At 42.4% G+C, this 21,649-nt stretch overlaps 2 long non-coding RNA genes across 2 annotated transcripts in view; one reads left to right on the forward strand and one right to left on the reverse strand.

Moving 5' to 3' along the window:
* Positions 1-20,256, reverse strand: part of LOC138844524 (uncharacterized) — a 28,491-nt gene extending 8,235 nt beyond the window's left edge. Inside the window, exon 1 of the long non-coding RNA XR_011380420.1 lies at positions 1-20,256. This is a non-coding gene — a long non-coding RNA (uncharacterized lncRNA).
* LOC138844523 (uncharacterized) overlaps positions 11,220-21,649 on the forward strand; it is a 24,320-nt gene continuing 13,890 nt past the window's right edge. The window contains exons 1-3 of the long non-coding RNA XR_011380419.1: positions 11,220-11,278; positions 12,013-12,128; positions 13,238-13,310. This is a non-coding gene — a long non-coding RNA (uncharacterized lncRNA). The remainder of the gene's footprint in view (positions 11,279-12,012; positions 12,129-13,237; positions 13,311-21,649) is intronic.

Consider the following 21,649-nt stretch of genomic DNA (forward strand, 5'->3'; position numbering starts at 1 on the left):
CTTGTTGGGATTGATGGTCTTGGAGATGAGCACTGGGAGTCAGAAATCTCAAAGTTCGGGGGCTGCACACTACTGGGAACCAAGAGGAAGGAAAAGAGGGCAGCCTTTAACCGGCAGCTAATTTAGACACCAACATAAACATTTTACATTACCACATGCAAATTTATACAATCTTTAAAATCAGAAAAATCCCAGCTTTAAAACTTCAGGTACCAGCTAACTCAAAAGTAGCATATTAACTAACTACACCACAGACAGCTACTCAAAGTGACTAGGAGGTGAACAATGTTGACGTGCAGAATGCTTGAAGGAAGGAGTGAAACAACAGACAGAATCTAAGACAGAAGCATACTGAGACCCCATCAACAAATACGTCTATGCTCATTGGGCAAGGCCAAGAGGGCCCGACCGAGGATCTACTTTTACATGAGTTTGGACAGAAACAGAAAAGTTCCTATTTTTAACGGTGAAACAAGGTAGAAGCCCTGACCCTTTAGCTTCTTCTGTTTCCCCGTGTCTCCCATCCACCACCCCAAAACAGTGAGACAATTCTCAAAATGACTTTTCCAAAGCTGTTGCTAAAATTAGATGCTCTTAAGGTAGCTTCTGACAATAAGTCAGGCTTCAAGTGTGAGTCCTCTGGCAACCTGTGACTTCTTTTAGTTTTAGTTTTTTTTTTTTTTTAAGATTGTATTTATTTATTTGAGAGATAGAGTTACAGATAGAAAGAGGGAGAGACAGAAAGAAAGGTCTTCCAACCACTGGTTCACTTCCCAAATGGCTACAATGGCCAGAGCTGGGCCAATCCAAAGCCAGAAGCTAGGAGCAGCTTCTGGGTCCCCTATGCGGGTACAAGAGCCCAAGGATTTGGACCACCTTCCACTGCTTTCCCAGGCACATTAGCAGGGAGCTGCATCAGATGTGGAGCAGCCAGGACTAGAACCAGTGTCGACATGGGATGCAGGCTCTGCAGGCAGAGGCTTCAGCCCACTATACCCCAGCGCCGGGCCCAGCCTACAGCTTCCCCAAATCTTGTCTTCTTCCTTGTCCACCTCCACTTGTACTCCCATGCCAAGACCCCGTCACCCTTTGACAGGAAACAAGAAGATGCCTTTCCTAGGGTTCTTCCCTCTCCCCTCAAGCAGCTGCTTTTAAACTACACTTTGTGGTGCACACAAAGCACAGAATGGGAAAGGGGGACCTTATGTAACCACAGTGACCCTAGAATAGTTGACATCGTCCCTTTATCACTGGCACATCCCTTATTAAAAATAGCTTCCACCTCTATTCTCATTCCTGCTGTGATCCTCTACCTGCCTTCAGGGTCCGAGAGGGACAGTAAAGCGGGGAAACTCCCTGCTGCTCCAGTTATAGCACCAAGGAACCCACTGGCAGATGGAAGACCTCTCTGTGTGTCTCCCCGCCTCTCTTTGTACAACTGACTTTAAATAAATAAATCCGAGAGAGATCGGATGATTCCTAAACAATAATGAATTGGAATGCATTTCTCCACCGGAAGTGTAAAATTCCCTTTGGTTGGTTACCTAGGTTCATTATAAAAGTACAGTTTCCCTACAGTCTCCTCACGGTATCAAGCACAATGCACTTCATCCCACCCACACTGAAATTATTTCCAAAATTCAAAAATGTTTTACAAATGTCATTTGGTGAGGCTGAGGTGGGACAAAAATACTTCTGCTTTTCTTAATGTGCTTGTGTAATTTGAAAGCACAATAAAAGTCCACCTATGGGGATTCTTAATATTTTCTATCATGATAAAATGGGATTTTTTTTCTCTTTGGAGAAAGTCAGATTTACCTGCCCACGTCTTTTTCCAGATGTGTCTGAAGTAAAACTTGCCAATGTCACAATGCAGGAGAAGACTTCAGTGCCCATCAGGTCGGCCCTTCCAGGTGGTGAGAATGCAGGAAAGAAAGACTCTTCAAGTATTTGTCACTCAGAGAAAGACACCACCCAGTAAAGAGTCTCAGACTGTAGACTACACTTAAGCAATGCAATAACAGCCGTTAGTCTTCCAGGAATGCTACAAAGAATAAATCACTTGATTTTCAGACATTAGCATACATGTTTCTTGAATGGAAATATGTGATTTATTTCAAAGAAAAAATATTGCCTCTCAAAGAGCAACAGTAAAGGCTGGTGGGCAAATGCTCTATTGTTCGCTGGTGTGACTCCCTTGTATGGACGTGAGGCAGGATAGCAGTCTCCTGTCCCTCTAAAATTAGGTATGATCATATGATTTTCTTTGATCAGTGAAATGTTTGTAGAAATGAAGTGTAGAACTTCTCAGATACTTGTAATTGTTAATACTTGAATTATTTCTTATTGTGATTTGGCAATCACCGAAATACATATTAACAGAAAAGTGAATTTCATGGATAGTATTCTGGAGCCACTTAGGTCTGCAATAAACATTGCATGAGCCAGAATTAAACCATCATTGTTAGTCACTGATACTTAGGGATGCTTCTTACTGATGCACAAGCTTGCCTATCTTCAATGATATACTCATATTTTTCAAAGATTTATTTATTTATTTGAAAGGCAGAGTTGCACAGAGAGAGAAGGAGAGGCAGAGAGAGGTCTTCTATTTGCTGATTCACTCTCCAGATGGCTGCAACAGCTGGACATGTGCCAATGTGAAGCCAGGAGCCAGGAGCTTCCTCCAGGTCTCCCATGAGGGTGCAGGAGCCCAAAGACTTGGGCCATCTTCTACTGTTCTCCCAGGCCATAGCAGAGAGCTGGATCGGAAGTAGAGCAGCCAGGACTTCAACTGGTGCCCATATGGGATGCTGGCACTGCAGGTGGCAGACTCACCCACTGCGCCACAGTACTGGCCCCCAATGATATACTCATTACAGTTAAGCAAAGTAGATTGGATTCTTTATAAAGTAGTTGTTGCTTAAAACTATGAATTCTGAATGATTTAATTGCCATCTAACCAAGAACCATTTATTGGCTGTCCATAGGTACAGAACAGTTTAACCAGTCATGTGTCAGGATTGAAACTTTGTAGAATGTTTTGAATTCACAACTTTTCCCAAGTCGCTATCATCCATGAATAATGAAAGGATTTGATGTCAAGTAGCTGTTACTCTGAGTGCCAAGTGCACCCACCTCTTTTATACCACCAGTAGTCTGAAACATATTTTGAGAGTCTCCAATGGAGGCAAAGTAGTTTTACTAGTTTCTCTGTCAGACACTTAAAAGAGGTTTTGACAAGGAAAAAAAAATACAAGTGATCAGGAAACTGTTCTTACAATTGACAGTAGTTATAATCATGGGTGAAAGTAAAAATAAATATGTCTAATCACAGAATAGTTTATCATGTGAAATACGAATGAACACTCTTGCTTTGAAGATCATTCTCTTGAATCTAATTTGGAGAGATCCTTAACAAATAGTGTAAGAAAGGCTTACTTTCTATTATAATAAGTAATTGATGCAGACGCAACCATTTTGCCTGATGGAATTCCAGGCAGAAGAGTGACAGTCTCTCACTGTGCCATCATTGAAAAGCTGCATTATAGATCAGTTGTCTTTTTAAAAAAAAAAAAAAAAGACATTTGCATGCCTCATGAAATGAAAGCATTGTTATGGCTGCTTTCTTGAAGCACCACGTGTAGAATTGCTAAACAAACTGGGAGCTCCAGTTCATGAAGCTCTGAGAAGCAAAGCGAACCAGAAGATGGTCTCGATTCTGAGTCAGGGCAAGATTTTCCAAACTCAGATCTTCTCTACATCCACACTTTCTAATACTCAACCAACAAAGTTAATTTTCTAAACAGAAAATCATCTCCTTACTCAAGACCCCCAGCAGATAGACCCAAACACTACAAATAGTGTGATTTTTTTCCTATACACAAAAAGTTGTTATAAAGTTTTTTATATAAATTACATGCAATTAACGATTTGTCACAATAACCAATAATAAAATGAAACAATTCTAATATACTGTACTAAAAGTAGTCTCTCTCAAAATATCCTCCTGTACTGCACTAATCCTCTTCTTATGATGATGTGAAATGATGCTTAAAGGAAGCACTATGGAGCTTCTCCTTGGCATAAACAAATCACCAGCATCCCTACCCTCGTACTTGGGGGCCATTATTAAGTAAAACAAGGATCACCTGGACACAAGTCCACCTGCACTATCGTAACAGTCAATCTGATACCCAAGATGGCTACAAAGTGACTTACAGGCAGGAAGTAGACATAGTGGAGAAATGCTGGACAAGCAATGTTTCACTATCTAGGTAGGACCAAACTGGATGATGCCAGATTTCACCACACTACCCAGAACAGCTTATTTCTGAAATTTTAATTTAGTAGTTTTAGATCATAGCTGACTGTAAATGAATTGCAAAACTGCAGGTACGACCGGACCACTGTAAAGCAAACCTCATTCCCTCTGCTTGCCTTCACATGAAGTTCAAATCTCTAACCCACTCTTTTGTCTAAAAATCTCTTTGCTCCTACCATGCCAAGTGACCATCTCTGCCCAGAAGCATCCTGCTGCTTTGTTCTCTTGTCTGAGACATGCTTTTCCCACTTCCTTTTCTCTACTGGTGAACTCATCCCCAGAGCTCGCACATGTGACATCTCTTGGGCAAAACCAAAGCTACTTGGTGCATTTTTCTCACTTTGGATGCATGTTTGTTTCTATCACTACATGGTTTAAGTGAGATAACCTCAGTCTCTTCGATGACAGACAACGCATTGACTTTGCTGTACAGCCTGTCCCCCGGTACCTAACAGCTCCAGTATCTGGCTTATATTCCTGAGGAGCACTTGGTCAATGTCAATCAATGATGAATAGATGATCTCTGAATTCTGCTGATGAATTCGTAACTTTGGTCCTGTTAATTTACCTCTCTGTGCCCCAAATTCCAGATATAAGAATAGGGGATAATAATTGCTATCTACCTCTGAGAGATGCTGCGAGGATTAATGAAATAATTTTTATAAAACTTTCTGAGCTCCCTGGAAGAAAGGCACTATGTAAGAACAAAGTGTTGTTATGATTATTATGTAGCACCTTTCATCTGAGAATTTCCAGGCACTTCACCAAACATTAACTCATTAATCTTCCCAACACTCCTGCAAGAGAATTCTATTATTTTTATTTTAGGAAGAGGGAAAAGATAGCAAAAGGTTAAGTACCCAATGCATAGTTCCATCCCTTCTGAGTGCCAGATCCAAGAGAAAGTTTCAGGACTCTTGGGTCTAGACGGCCCTTTGAACCAGGAGACATTGTACCTTCCCTCTTCCTCCATGCTGAGAAAGCCATCCAGCAGGCGGGGCTGGCTGGCAAAGATCCAGCTGGACTGAGGGCCCAGGTTAAACCTTCTATCAAAGAAGGGGTGGGATGGGGCAGCAAGGTACTGACCGCAATCCTCCCCTTGACTGTAACAGTAAGAAGAAAACATGAACAACGCCTGCAATCAATGGCTCAAATATTTTCATCAGCCCTCTTTTAACTTGACACCTTTCTGGGATGTCTCTGTCTCCTAGCCAAAAAATGTCTCATCACCTTTGAATACAAAGGTAGCAGTTTGGCAACCAAAGAAATAATCCTAAAATACCGCATTCAAAGGAGATTTCTCCTCCTAATACTGTTTTTCCTGCTGAATCCCATGAATGTTAGCTGAGACAGGTGGTAGTAATCCTCCTTCTGAGAGGAAAAGGAAGAATGTTAGCTATTCTGCATATACTTGGCAGGGAGATTCAGATGTGTTACATCAGGAACATCTAGCAAAGTTCTATTTATAGCAAACTGGAGAGGCGACATGTGTGCGTTTCTCACAAATGTTAAATTCATACCTCCCCGAGGTTGTGGTCAAGATTATTGGCCCAGTCATACCGGCAAATTTGCAACACACAGCATGTGCATCTCCAAGGCCTATAGATAACAGGATTGAGTGTGGAGACCAGGTGAATTCAGCAACCTTCATTCCAATAATATTTGTTTCCTAGCAATTATTTTTAGAGGAAATGTTACATTTCATCCTGATTTTAAATCTGTAAGAGCAGAATTGGCTATGGTGACCAGCAACATAGTGTAGCCCCTCTGAAACATTGAATGGAACCTCCCTCAAGTTCCCTCACACTTGTGATTTTTTACTGGACTCCACTCACCAGCAAGGCCCCTCATCTGACATTAACTGCCCACAGACTGTGCAATTCTAAAGATCCTGTTCTCCTGACCATATGCTTTTCACCTCTCCAACTCCCATGCCTCTTTGGAAGGCACCTCTAGTGATGGAAAGAGAATGGGCTTTGGGACAAAACCCATCCAACAGTTAATCCTAGCACCTGCTCTTTCTCACTCAGTGGCATTGGGAAGGCTCCTGGACCACTCTGAGCCTTCTTTTGAGGCATATAATGAATTATAAGTCTACATTGAAAGTGTTTTAGAGACAATCACATACAAATCTGTTCCTAGGAAAGATCGGTGCCCTTGACGGACAAGCCCTCTGAACACTGAGAAGATTGGGTTTCATTTTACATAGCGACTTGCAAAAGACAAGACACCCTCACAGTGCCAAGATAGCCATTTCAGAGAATGCCCCAGGAACAGAGATTAGGTCTGGAAAAGGCTGACCATGGTAAACCAACAGATGAGACTAAGCAGGGCCAGGAGAAAGTAGTGCAGACCAAGTTCAAAGCCTAATTACCAAGAAGACCTGAGAGATAAGGAGCAGAAAATCATCACTAGGACAGGATTTTCATGGTCTTGTCCCTGGAGCAAACTGAGACACAGAGAGTTTAGGCATTAGGAGAGGAGGTTAAGAATAAGTCAGAATTTAAGCACGATCTGTCTCAAGGAGACTCCAGGTAATCTGACAGGAAAGCATGAAAAACACCTACCAGTGAATTTGCTCCTCCCCAGCATGGTTCTGGGTCCTCTTGGATTTGCATCTTGCTCCCCCTTGACTGTCTTGTCCTGTGTGGACAGGGATATCGAGCTAGGGCTGTTTCACCTATCCTGACCTAGAGGTGTCACTGGACACTAGACCCTGTGCCCCCATACGCCATAGATAGGTGCTGCTCAATCACCAAGGACAACCAAGTTCCCAGGGTACTATTGAGCACTTGCCAAGGTCCCTAGAAGCTTGCAAATCCCCTTCTACACCACATGACCAAGAACATCAAACCCAAGTAGATGGACATGGCAATGAATTACTGGAACCCCAATAATAAGCCACCCCACCAAGAAATGAGAGGATACAAGATACTAGCATGAGGAATCACTCCTGGTCCTGATAGGGAATATCCCTATTCCTGATAGGGAATAGAGCTTCAGAATCAGGAAGGACTAAATCCTACAGATGGGAGATGAGCCCTTCCACCAGGAACCAGGCAGATCATCCCCTCTCTCCCTGCCTCCAGCACCAAGACCCTGACTGACACTCTGCTTGTGTCTCCCCTGGTCTCAGAGCTTCAGCTGTTATCACCAGACATTAACAAATGTGTGTCTGTCATCTCTAGCTTTAATCTAGAGCATCAGCCCCACATTTAAGGAGGCTATCAGGAATGTACATCTAACTGCCCAATGGCTCTCTCAAATGTATTACTGTCCATCTCCTCTTTTAGTAGTATCATGAAAGTTTTCCTCTGTGTGAGAATGAAGATGGGCACTTGGTCCTCCCACAGCCAGATCTAAGGCTAGCATCTAAGCGTGCACTAGCACTATTAAAAGGAAAGTCTTTAGCTCAACCAGAGCCACTTCTGCTGCACGTGCAATAAGGGTTGACACCTTCCCTCGAAGATCAGTTGGGTCAAGATGGCATGAATCTATTTCCACAAATGCATAAAATGTACCCCAGCCCCTCCCTGAATTCACACTGAGGAATCAGCAATGACCCAATAAGGCAAAAGTAGTCCAGTTAGCTTTAGGACATTAAGTTGGGTGTAAAGACTAAGTTTCTAGCTTCTGAGAAGAAATGGAAGGTTCTGAAATAGAAGGTTCTAAGTTAACTGAGTTCAGCTATAAAAAGGCGGAAAATATATCAATAGAAACCACAAGGTTTTTTTTTTTTTTTTTTTTTTTGAAGATTTGGTTATTTATTTGAAAGGCAGAGTTACAGGGAAGGAAGGAGAAAGAGAGAGAGAAAAAGAGAGAGAGAGAGAATCTTCCATACACTGGTTTATGCTGCAAATGATGTCAATGGCCAGGACTATTTCCAGGAGCCAGGAGCTTTATCTGCATCTCCCACTTGGGTGCAGGAGCCCAAGCACTTGGGCGATCTTCCAGTGCTTACTCAGGTGCATTAGGAGGAAACTGGATCAGAAGTGGAGCAGCTGGGACTGGAACCAGCACCTATATGGGATGCAGGCATTGCAGGAGGCGGCTTAACCCACTAAACCACAATGCCGGCCCCAGGACTAACACTTTTAAGTCCACTGTTTAAAGATCCCAACAAGGTCCAGGATGCATTAAATAATTAAATATTCATCAAACAAAATAAACGCATCTTTTGTTTCTGCTCTACATTTCCCTTCTCTGGGGTGCATTTTTACTTGAGAAATCTAACTATCTGGTCAGTTCTCCCCACTGCCACGATTTAAAATTTTAAGCAGCACTGACTTCCTGAGTGCAAGTGTGTCTCACCCAGTGAACCAGGGCTGTGAACCACGCATCATTGTGAAATCATTTACTTAAAAGATGGGACAGTGGGTGCTGCGGCTCACTAGGCTAATCCTCTGCCTTGCGGCGCCAGCACACCGGGTTCTAGTCCCGGTCAGGGCGCTGGATTCTGTCCCGGTTGCCCCTCTTCCAGGCCAGCTCTCTGCTGTGGCCCAGGAGTGCAGTGGAGGATGACCCAAGTCCTTGGGCCCTGCACCCCATGGGAGACCAGGAGAAGTACCTGGCTCCTGCCATCGGATCAGCGCAGTGCGCAGGCCACAGCGGCCATTGGAGGGTGAACCAACAGCAAAAGAAGACCTTTTTCTCTGTCTCTCTCTCTCACTGTCCACTCTGCCTGTCAAAAAATAAAAAAAAATGGGACAGTGGAGTACCTTGTCTCCCAACACAGAAATGAGAAAAACCTTGGGTGAATCAAGTTAAATTTATGCGGGATGAATTTGCCAACAGAGAGTGGTAGCAATAATCATTTCCATTTATCCAACCTTTATGATGTGCCAGGCATACCCTTCACATACCCCAATCTTCACACAACAAGCACGAAGATCAAATAATCCCCCTGTGTGGTGGAGAGGTTAATCACACTGAGGGTAAGTGGCAGAGCTGAACTTGGCAAGTGCTCATGTTCAGATCTCTGAATATGGGTCACTCAGCTCCCCAAGGGAGGCTCTCCCCAACACACAACTCGGATATTTGCAATCTTCTAAGCCTCCTTCGTTGTGCCTCCGTGGGGTCTTTGCTAAGGTTCCACAAGTGCTCAGAAATTTCATTTCCAACTCACGATCAGCAGAAAACTCACTTTCCATTACAGTTTGCAAACACTCAGAGTAGAAATTAAAAATCTGAACTTCCAGAAAGGGTAATGGAAGAAGGAGCCTGCCTTGCCCAGTTTCAAATCAGTTTCTTCAACACCAAATTTACTCAACTAGAATGAACATGTCAAAATAGAGAAGTCTCTGTAGCCCAGATTTAGAGACTGGAAATGTCACTGAAAATTAAGGTGTTTCTGAATGAAATGACTCCTCTGGTAAGTTATGTCTGAACATGACCACTGGAATTTCAGAATTGACTATGGGGAGATAAAAAATGTAAATGAGCCCGCCTGGGGCCTCCCAGACCATGGGCTTACTAGAGAGTGTGATAGGGAGTTGAACTGGCGATGTTTCATCCCAAATAAATTAACCTCGTATCACAAGCCAAGTTTCTACTAAGGCCAAAAAGTGCCCCCAGAAGTTTCTGTAACTTGGTCATTTCCAAAGTGTATGATTTTTACTATAGAAAGAAAAGTGTCTATGCCATTTCCCCCTAACCAAATATGACTGTATTAGTCAGCATGTTTTTCACTCTCGCTCATTTTAGGTTGACAACTCTCTTTTCAGAAACTAAAAGACAATTACTTAAGTATCTAAACCCTACAGTCCTATGCACACTCACCAACTTTTATTGGCCTTTCAAATTCTCACCTCCACTTGGGGACAATTTTACTTGTGCCCTAGAATGCTCAGTCTATCTCACACCTCTTGTGCCAGAAGACTGAGCAAAGCTACACATACACAGCCAGGTTTCCTCCCAGGATGGCTGGGAGGTGTCTGGAAGGGAAAGCCTGCTCCAGCTCCCTTGGCTCTCGAAGTTCAGAGTTCAAGCTTTCATATGTAGAAAGCTAAATAGTCAGAGTCTCCCACCAATGCTGGGGTTACTATATAGAAGGTGAATTATGCTGCAAGGCAGGAGAGCTCCACACCCAAGGCCAAATGAGGCCAGGGAGAGGCCAGAAGGAGCAGGAAGTAGGGAAAGGCAGTGGCTCCTTATCTACACTAAACGTCGAAAAGTCCAGATTGCGAAGTCAGCAGAACTTGAGGGCTCTCACACATACTATGGTTCTGTACCAGGCAGAGCCTGGAGGGTGTCAGAGCTTTTCTTCCCTTGGACCTCATAGCAGCATGGGCACTCACTTATAACTGATTTGTCTGTCTTTATTCTGTGCTAAAATATATTAAGGGCAGGGAAGGGGTCAGCCCCCTTTACTAGCATGTCTCCAACACACAGCCTAGTGCCCACCAAATGGTAGGCACACAGAATACTTCTGGAATATCAGAAGTCAAATAGCCAGTGACCTCGTTTTGTCTCCTGCACGGTATTCATTCCACACACGAGTTCAGTTGCCTTTTGTATGCCTGGTCCAGTGTCGATGGATGAGGTGAAACAACACAAGGAATTCTAGTAAGGCAGGCCAGACTCCACCTCCCAGCCTTCCCTGCACACCTTGTAGTGCAGGATATACATGATCAGCTTTGGCTTTGAGATACGGAGAAGCAGAGAGAGGAGGGAACCATCAGATCTTAGGCAGGAGAGAAAGGAAGACACAAGGGGTGGGCCCTCAGGTGAGCAGTATGGTCCCAGGTCAGCCATTCGCTTTTCTTGCTCTGGCTTTCTACCTGGAGCTGACAGTGCCTAACAGGGGTGGTGGGTCCTTGGGCGGAGCTCCACAGGTGTTTACATTTCTTGATTGCGACGCCACAGAGCTGGGTCCTCAGGGAGTTCTTACCCGACAGCTTATTCCTGCTCATTACCAGGCCAGGTCAGTGGCAAGGAGGCAGCTGCTCATCTCAGGTAACCTTTTGTCCTCCATGGCACCAAAAGTGAAGACCCTATTCAGTGAGGACCACACAAAACCTGGGACTGCAAGGCCTTGGTTCAGTCCCTCTGCATAATTTGCTAGTCAGTGCTCTTAGAAAACCCCTTCTCTGGGCCTCATTTCTACATCCATCCAATGGGGAGAGAGATTGCTACCCTTCCTTGCCTCAGAAGAACTTGGAGACAAATGAAATGTGATTTGCTCATGAGGATATGTGAAGAAAATAGTTTGCTTTCCAATTTTCTGCACAACATGGAGATGGTGTTGAAAGTGGTAGGGGTAGCGGCAAGTAGCCATGATATATAAATTTGATATGATATAGTTGAATTTTCTGTGCATTCATTCAGTAAGTTATTAAGTATGTTTTGTGTACCTGTCCCATAAGGCCTCAAGAGAACCCCCACCCCGTTCTTTGATGATAATTTATCACCGTAAATAATTTTGTCTCTGAGTGAGCATTTCAAGGCATTGGCTGGACATCAATCGGTCACTTTTCAGGATGCAGTAGATCAGGAATTTGTGACTTCACTGTGAAAATAAGCAACCATCCTTTCTTTCTTCTGCTCTATCAGCTAAATCTTAAAACTACAGGGGCTGGCACTGTGGCTCAGCAGTTTAAGCCACCCTCTGCAGTGCTGGCATCCCATAAGGGCAACTGTTTGAGCCCGGTTGCTCCACTTCTTAACCAGCTCCCTGTTAACGCACCTAGGAAACCAGCAGAGGATGGCCCAAGTCCTCGGGCCTCTGCACACACATAGGAGAGCTGAAAGAAGCTGCTGGTTCCTGGCTTCAGGCTGGCCCAGCCCCATCCATTGCAGCCATTCGGTGAGTGAATCAGCAGATGGAAGATCTCTCTGTCTCTCCCTTTCTCTCTCTAATTCTCATTGCAAAATAAGAAAATAAATAGATCTTAAAAAACTGCAAGGACACTAGACATGGATGTGAAGGACCCCGAGCATATAAGAGAGATTATAGAACTGAGTCTTGAAAGCAGCGTTTTCAGAATGCGGTTCTTGGACCGTACCATCAGCAGCACCTGAGCACTGTCAGACATGCGCGTTCTCAGGCTCCTCCCACCTTGGGGAGCCCAGCCGCTCCCAGGGAGTTCGGCTGCAAAGCTCTCTGATGCTGCTAAGGCACTGAGCTCATGGAAGCCGCAGCAAACAGAGCACCCGCGGCTGGTGTGCAGCCACCTAACCCAAGAGAGATAAAGGCAACAAGATTTACTTTCTCATCCTATCACACAGAAAGTTTGTACACTTACTTGGACACATTTCACACACTACCTTAAGTCAAATGCCTTTCATCAGTAACGGACTATTATGGCCACTTATTATATTTTATTTTATTTATTTTTTTAACAGGCAGAGTAGACAGTGAGAGAGAGAAGCAGAGAGAAAGGTCTTCCTTTTTCTGTTCGTTTACCCCCCAATGGCCGCTGCGGCCAGCGCACCGTGCGGATCTGAAGCCAGGAGTCAGGTTGCTTCTCCTGGTCTCCCATTCGGGTGCAGGGCCCAAGGACTTGGGCCATCCTCCACTGCACTCCCGGGCCACAGCAGAGAGCTGGACTGGAAGAGGAGCAACCGGGACAGAATCCGGCGCCCCGACCGGGACTAGAACCCAAGATGCCAGCGCCACAGGTGGAGGATTAGCCTATTGAGCCATGGCGCCGGCCACTTATTATATTTTTCATCTCTTAAAATTAATATGGACCAAAAACTCTGACAGTACTTAAACGTATGGGGCAAAGTAACTGAAAAGGAGAATTTTTGTGTTTCTTTTTAATACCAAAGTCAGAAATGGTCAAAAGTATTTTGATCTAAAATGCCATATTAATATTATTACGGAGGAAACAGTGTGGTTGATGCACTTTACATAGCAGAGAATGATAAAGACCATTTTCAAGGAAATGCCTTCTATTTGTGTTGGTTTAGGTGACCATGAAGTCACGCCCAGGAGGATTGCCCATGCTGGCCCCAGGCTCCAGGGCTCAGAAATCGGAATCTGGTGAGTAACTACTGCTCAGCGTTAGCATCCCAAAATTGTTTTATTTATTTATTAAATACTTCTAGAAGAATAGTGTCATCATTTGTTATATGTCATGATCTCTTAGCATGGCTCCTTACCCCCTATGCTCCTATTCAGGAACACAACACCAAAGAGACACACAGGAAAAATCAACTGTGCTAATAACTCTAATTCAACAGGTGCTAATGTGAAAATAATGAGGGCCACAAATTAAACAGCTGGTGCTGCGCCTGCTTGCCCCCCTCACCATAATGTGAATTTAAATGAATCTGTGCTATGTATAGATTCACATCTAATCAGAAATGGCCTACAGAAAGCTGGCCTTTTGCATACGTACAAACATTCATGCACAATCTTTGACTACAATGACTCATTGCTTGTCTTTCCCAAGTCTTGGTCACTGTCTCTTATCAAAGCATCTATTTTGAATAGAATGGCAGCAATGGAGGAAGGGTAGAAAGTCAACATATTTTGATGCTAATTTAGCTGAATGAGCAATGACCACTCATTCTGAAATGCAGGTCCACCAGTTTTCTCATGCCAAGGAAAGATTCCAGAAAGATCCTGACATTCAGTTTATTTTCAGTGCCATCATCTAATTTTATCATTCATCATGATTGTATTATATTATATTATATTATATTATACTGTTTCTGATCTCTTCAAGCATTCTATCTAATGATTCAATCACTGGGAAAGTAGAAAGGCCAATTAGTTTACCCCTTTACTGGACTTAAATGAGAAGTTAACATAAAACTATAGGCTTAACTGAGAAAATTAATACAAGGCATGCTTTCTCACAAGGCATCTGAGAAATGAAAGCTGATGTTGACCTGGGTCTTTTGTCATCTGCATTTTCTGTCTCACATGAGGCAGTAGGAGATTGTGAGTTATCCTAAGAATTTGATGTCTCTTCTGATTTAAGAAGGGAAAAAAATAACATCGGGCACAAGGTTGACCAGTTGCTCCTTCAAATTGACTGAAATAATCAGGTGGTTGGGAGTCGTGTTGTCTGAATTGTCTGGGTAACACAGGCACCATGTTCAAACCAGTAGACTTAGAAGACCAACTGCACAAAACTCACTCAAAACAATCTAAACATCCGATATCATGTCCAAAAGAAATGAACGTGCCTTAGTACAACCATTGAGGAGAATTTGAAGTTGTGAAAATGTGTCAATCATCTGAATGCTGAAAAGGAGCACTATTCACTGTTTTGTGTAGCAGCGCTTCGATTTGACAAAATCACACTTGTCTGTTTTTGCTTCTGTATTCTGTGCCCAGAAACACAATTATCACACAGTCCCACTCATGTGCAGTATCCAAGAAAGCTAGTTTAATATATCTGAGGATAGAATGGTGGTTAGCAGAGGCTGGGGACAACAGGGGGAAGGAGGGATGAGGAAGGGTTACTTAATGGGTACTGAGTTGCAGTCAGATAGGAGTAAGAACTTCTAGTGTTCTGCTGCACAGTAGGGTGACTATAGATAATGATAGCGTTCTGTTTATTTTTCTAAACAAGTACTAAAAGCAAGGATTCCAAATATTTTTATCATAAAGCAATGTTAAAATCCTTGAGTAAATGTATATAATAACCCTGACTGGACATTATGCAGTGGATACATGTACTGAAACATAACATGGTAATCTACAAATGTATTCAATTTTTGTACTAGTTAAAAATAAATTGTTATTTAAAAATGATTATTTAATTAAAATGTAGTCAACCATAAATCAATGGTGAACATAGTCTAATTATTGTATTGTACATGGCATGGAAAGGTATTTGGGCTATCCTCTAATTTAAGTGAAAAATAGATCACACTATCATATTTCAGGATGACCCAATTTTTCTTTACAATATATGTGTGGTATGTTTATATATGTTGCTTAAAATGTTCAAAGAAATTCCTTAGTTCACATTTTCCTTTAATACACTTATTTTTCATCATTTGCAGATTACTGTATAATAAGAATAAAGTAATATATATTAGTTTTATACTTGAATGAGGTATATTTCTTGGGATGTGGTTTTTAATAAGGTGCATTTCTCAGCACATGATTGTTAAAATTTTTGACAATGCTAAACATCCTCAGAGTGATCTTTACTTCAAGCCTGGGAAACCTCCCTACACATTCGGCAGTTTGCTGTGTGTTTTCCTTACAATGTTAGTTGCCTCTCGCTTAGCATTAAAAAGATTACTGTCATTTACAGCATGTTTTCCTCAGTGCTTCTTGCTTTAGTGGGATATCAGGATTCTGCCTGTGGAATTATATACCATGCAGGTGAAAAGTAGATCTCTATGTGTGAACAGAGTTAAATGCTAAATATGTGCTCCCACGTTGTTGGATTCAACCTCACAACACATTTTTCCATCAAGACCATTATCCACAATTTCCACAGTTAGGTTCCAAGACACATAGCCCAGATGTCCTTGGAGATTACCATTGTTCCAATGGTGAACAACCTAGTAAATCTTAGCCAGGTATGTAATGAGAGAAGTGGCATGAGCAGTCAGAAGCAAGGGGCTTCTCTTCACATTTTTGTATCATTCTCTCCTCCTACTCTTTCTAATAAACTCTTTAGAGTGGTCTCCAGGATCCTGGCAGGAACCTCACCAAATAGCGCAGGGCAGGGATTGGGGAAGTAACAGTAAGAAAACAGGGGCTTGGTAGGAGTTGGAGAGGGACCCACCATGGAGTTAACTGAGCTCACTGGCTGTCTGTCTCTTGCTCTCTCAGCATGAACTTAGCATAGAACCCTCCTGATTTTCATAAGATTATCACTGCCTACAAAGCAGGAATAATAGTGAGGACAATAGTAATAAAGCCTAATTATACCAACCTCCAAGTCTACAGACTATAACCCTTTTGACCTAGACACTCGGGAATTACATAAGTTTCCTGATTTTTCTTGTCCATTTTAAGAATGACATCACCACAGATGTATGAAATGTAAACCTTATTGCAGTCTTTGTGTCATCAATAATCCATTTCTGTGGCGAGCCGTCATCAGATTTCTCCAGGCATTTTATCCAAAGACATTGGACTCTACAGAGCGGGTTGGTGTGGGAAGGGAAAAAAAAGGCACCAAGGGTACTTCCATGATGCCACTGTAGCTTGGACTGAGAAGACGGATGAACAGGGAAGACAGGGCAAAGGAAAACATCCTCTTCCCATAATCAAAGAACTAACAGGAGACAGGTGGCCATTTAGTATATAAAAGAATATTGAAAGTTTGTATAGAATGAAATATGTTTGCAGTGCTAAGTCGCTACAGAAAACTTGCACTCCATTTTGCTAACATCTTCTTAGGGTTGTCCAGTAATTTATCCTTACCATGTGGGGCACCTACCATATTGTTTTAACTCACTCTAAACTCTGCTGTGTGTCACTCTAAACTTTGCTGGTCCCCCATTAATAATGTAGGAAGTGGCCAGCGCCGCGGCTCAATAGGCTAATCCTCCGCCTTGTGGCGCCGGCACACCAGGTTCTAGTCCCAGTCAGGACGCCGGATTCTGTCCCGATTGCTGCTCTTCCTGTCCAGCTCTCTGCTGTGGCCCGGGAGTGCAGTGGAGTATGGCCCAAGTGCTTGGGCCCTGCACCCCATGGGAGACCAGGAGAAGCACCTGGCTCCTGCCTTCAGATCAGCGCAATGCACCGGCCGCAGCGGCCATTGGAGGGTGAACCAACGGTAAAGGAAGACCTTTCTCTCTGTCTTTCTCCCTCTCACTGTCCACTCTGCCTGTCAAAAAGAAAAAAAAATAATGTAGGAAGTATGTTGACTGCAATTAGAAATTTGCTTTTGCCATGAAGCAATGCCATTTCTGATAGTAATACTGCCAGCACTACCAGAATCTTAATCAATCCACACCTGCTGTAAGAAACGGAACTCCAAGCAACGTGTGTATGCCTGTGGGTGTGAATTCATGGGCAGATGTGGGGTGCAAAGCTGTTTCAAAAGGCTCAAGAAAGATCACTGGGGTATTGGTGTAGGTGCACAACAGAGATGGAAAACAAAGTCAGAAAGTGAGATCAGAATGTCACCTGGAATTTCTACTTATTTGCTTAGAGTAAATATTGAGTTTTACAAGGTGTGTACTACTGTGTTGGTTGGCGCCAAGGGATGGGAAAACAAAAACCAAAATTGGTCTGAATTATCCCAGCTTCTCAAGGAACAGTCAGAAGAATGGACTGCTGGGTTTGTAAACACATGCATGTCTATCTCAAAGCTTGAGTCAGAGTCTCTGTGAGGGAAGGTCTCCAAATCTGTATCACTAACAAACAATAGTGGTAAATGGTGGTGCACCACAACTTGAGAAACTCTGATCCAGGCCATCATAAGTAAAGTCAAACAGTAGAGACACTGTCCTCTGTTATTAGATGAACAGGCCTAGCTTGTTTATATTAAGTCTGACATTTAGTTGACTATTCCAAGCGTTATAACTAATACTTCTGTGCTTTTTTTCTTGAAATTCCATACATGGAATTTGGAAACACATGATATTTCTTTATTCTCTAAATTTTTAATTATAAATGATTGCAAATGTGTAGAAATCTGTGATAAGTATGTGTTAAATACTGCTGTCCCAACATAGAAACATGAACTTTTACATGGGTTTTCCTCACTGTTAAGTTAAAAAACAAAATCCTTGAGTGCATTGCTAACCTAACCATGATCCAATGAAATTTAAAATGGAACAACTGAAAAAATGGAACAACTGTCAATGTAATGTGCACATGTGTGCAAATGTAATGTATGATACAGAGAACCATCTTATTAACAATTCTCTGATGATAGCCTTTCATCTTTTAAGTGTCACTAGTAAACCACCAACTTATTACACATATATGAAAATATAACTGATATGGTAAATTATGTATCTGTATGCTTATATAAACTCTGGTTAGTGGACAACGTGGGATTCAAATCCAGATCCATTTATCACAAACATTTTAAACTTTCCATTATAGCTCATTTTATTTTACAGAAATATTTACTATTTGCAGCAACAGTAGTTGCCAGTTTGCTTTTCAACCAGTCCAAAAATCTTTGTCCAGACAAGGCCACCCCTTCTCTGATTTCTTGATGCTCATTCAACTGATATTCTGCCCACCTGTACCATCTTCTTGTCTATGATGTTCTAGGAATAATTTCACCACAAACTTTTTTGAGCCCTTATCACATGTCATACTGTATCTGTCCTTAAGGTGGTCTTTGGTCCATTCATTTCATGAATGCTCATTTTTGTGAAACCTTCATGGTTCATCGGAGGTGTTCATCAAAAATGTAGATTGACAATAACTACCAAAGCTGTTTGCAAACTGTGAATCCTGGCTCCCCACTAGGGATATGGATTTTGTGGTTTGCAACTAGCATTTATTTTTTAAAGAAAATAGAATAGAAAATGTCAGTATGAACTGTGGCTAGTAAACATTACTTTGGAAACCTTTGTTTAATTTATACACGTGCATTTGCATTGGTGTTGCAATGTAAAAGACAATGTCTTGCTCTGTGTGTCTGCCAACAGTTTGAAAACCACTTCTCTGGACTAAAGGCTCCTGAGAGTACAGTAGACCTCTCCTTTTTCTGTCTCCAACTGAGCACATCACTGCTACTCGAGAGTGGGTTCTTCCCTCTAATTTTGAGAGAAAGTTCATTGCTCGTCGATTCTGAATACCGACTTTGAGAATTGCAAATAATGGCCTGACGTTCTTAATGTGATTGTCTACTCCTCCATTTATCAATGCATTATCTGACAGTAGGCTGTCTGGATAGCATAATTCAGCGACTTTTTGTAAAGGAAAAAAAATCTTTCATTAGTAATGCACCCATTTGTTCCTTTCCAGAACACTTTTCATCATGTGGACATGGTCTTACCACCTTGAATGTTAATTACCCACTTAGACAGTACTGGATATTCCTGTGGGGAAAATATATTTGATGAGTAAGACTGGAAAACAGTTCAGAAACACACCTTTTTGGTATGATTTATGCACAACCAGCTCTGGAAGGTCAGATAGGATAGGGGACTACAGGTCAAACCTCTGATTTGTTGCCATATCTCACAATTCCACCCAAGCACCATGAATCTAGACCTTGAGTTGGTTAAATTTTTTATGAAAGTGAACCTGTGAATTACATCAAATCATAATGTGATGACTCAGAATCAAGAACAAGATGTAAAATACAGAAACTGCCGCTAACTTCCACAGGATTTCAGCATCAAGCTTATGTATATGTCAAATGGAGAGTGGCTTTGAAATAAGAAAAACTCTGGATTAGTTGGTGTTACGGATAGGATGGGATAGGAGTTTTTAAAAAGGGAGGGAACCACAGTTGGAAGAGTAAGTAAGTGCTTGAAATTGGGCCATTACCATTACCCAGTGTTAAGGCAGAGTGTCAAAGATTAGATAAAATGTGAAAAATCCATCTATCCTGGTTGATAAGACAACTCCTAGGTGCTAGATAGATTTAAAAACCAACTTTTTCTTTACCTGTTCATAGTCACAAATTGTTTTGGCCCAGAATTGAGTCATGCAGTGTAGATGAAAAATTGAAAACTTTGCCAAATGTTGTTCAGTTGGAAGCAATCACCTTCTATAAAGAGGCTGGGTTTGCTTGGCACAGTTGTTACTCAATGTTTTCTTTCAATTTACCACTCATTTCTTTGTGAAAAATTTCTGCAAAATTCAATCTAAAAGTATCTATGAATTATGAATTGTTGGATTTGCATCTGTGATTGGAGAGTGAGAGCTGCTTTTGCATGGACTGAGTCCTCACCAGGATTAAGACCACCAGTGTTGCAATTAGGATGGTCAAACCAATGACAGAGATGCTTGTGCAAAGAGAATGGCTTAGTCCCAAATTTCGCAAGATTACATACTTTAAGAGATCTAGGGCCGGCGCCATGGCTCACTAGGCTAATCCTCCGCCTAGTGGCGCCGGCACACCGGGTTCTAGTCCCGGTCGGGACGCCGGATTCTGTCCCAGTTGCCCCTCTTCCAGTCCAGCTCTCTGCTGTGGCCAGGGAGTGCAGTGGAGGATGGCCCAAGTGCTTGGGCCCTGCACCCCATGTGAGACCAGGATAAGTACCTGGCTCCTGCCATCGGATCAGCGCAGTGCTGAACCAACGACAAAGGAAGACCTTTCTCTCTGTCTCTCTCTCTCTCTCACTGTCCACTCTGCCTGTCCAAAAAAAAAAAAAAAAAAAGAGAGAGAGATCTAATAAGTGCAGAATTTTAAGGTTGAAAATAGAAAACTATTTCCAAAAAGCTTTATAAACATCCAGGCTGATGCAGCAGTTGCCACCCACTCTCAAGCATGGATTAAAGCACATGAAGAGACCAGAGGAGAAGAGTAGAGGAACGTTTCCAACATCCCCGGACACTCTCCCTCTGTGTTACCACAGTGTGGTTTTTTGTTTGTTTGTTTGTGTTTGGTTTTTTTGGATAGGTAGAGTTAGACAGTAAGAGAGAGAGACAGAGAGAAAGGTCTTCCTTCCATTGGTTCACCCCTAAAAGGGCCGCTATGGCCAGCATGCTGTGCCAATCTGAAACCAGGAGCCAGGTGCTTCCTCCTGGTCTCCCTTGGGGTGCAGGGCACAAGCACTTGGGCCATCCTCCACTGCCCTCCCGGGCCACAGCAGAGAGCTAGACTGGAAGAGGAGCAACCGGGACAGAACTGGAGCCCCAACTGGGACTAGAACCCAGGGTGCTGGCGCTGCAGGTGGAGGATTAACCAAGTGAGCCACAGCGCTGGCCCCTACCACAGTCTTTTAATGAAATCATTGAAATCTTTGTTTCACACATCATCCTCCTGAAGAGTCTCAGTAATACAAAAGAGACCTGGAAAAGAATAAAGATTTGTCTGTATCAGTTCAAAATTTTCCTCTACCAAGCCATTTCTCTTCACAACTTGATGACTTATTGAATAAGTCACCTTCCACATGGTAACTAAGGGAGGAACTCTTGTTATAATTTATTGGGTGTTTTTGCCTAGCCACCTGGTTTTACTGAATTCCAAACATTGGTATGGAGAACATCTGGTCATCTCAATCTCTAAGATATTATAAAACAGGCAAAACATACATAGATACATACAAATGTACATATGTTTGTATGTGTGTATATATGCACACACACAAGAGTACTTTAAAATTTTGTGGGAAAATGGAATTAAAGTATGAGTTTATTCTGAGGCAAAAACAATCTTGAAAAACTATGCAGAATTTTTTAATAAAACACAGTTTCCACATGTTATGAAAAAAATGCTTTGCTGAAAATATTTTTATATCAAAATAAATCATACATTTAAT

Source organism: Oryctolagus cuniculus, chromosome 12, assembly GCF_964237555.1.
Source record: "Oryctolagus cuniculus chromosome 12, mOryCun1.1, whole genome shotgun sequence".
NCBI lineage: Eukaryota > Metazoa > Chordata > Mammalia > Lagomorpha > Leporidae > Oryctolagus > Oryctolagus cuniculus.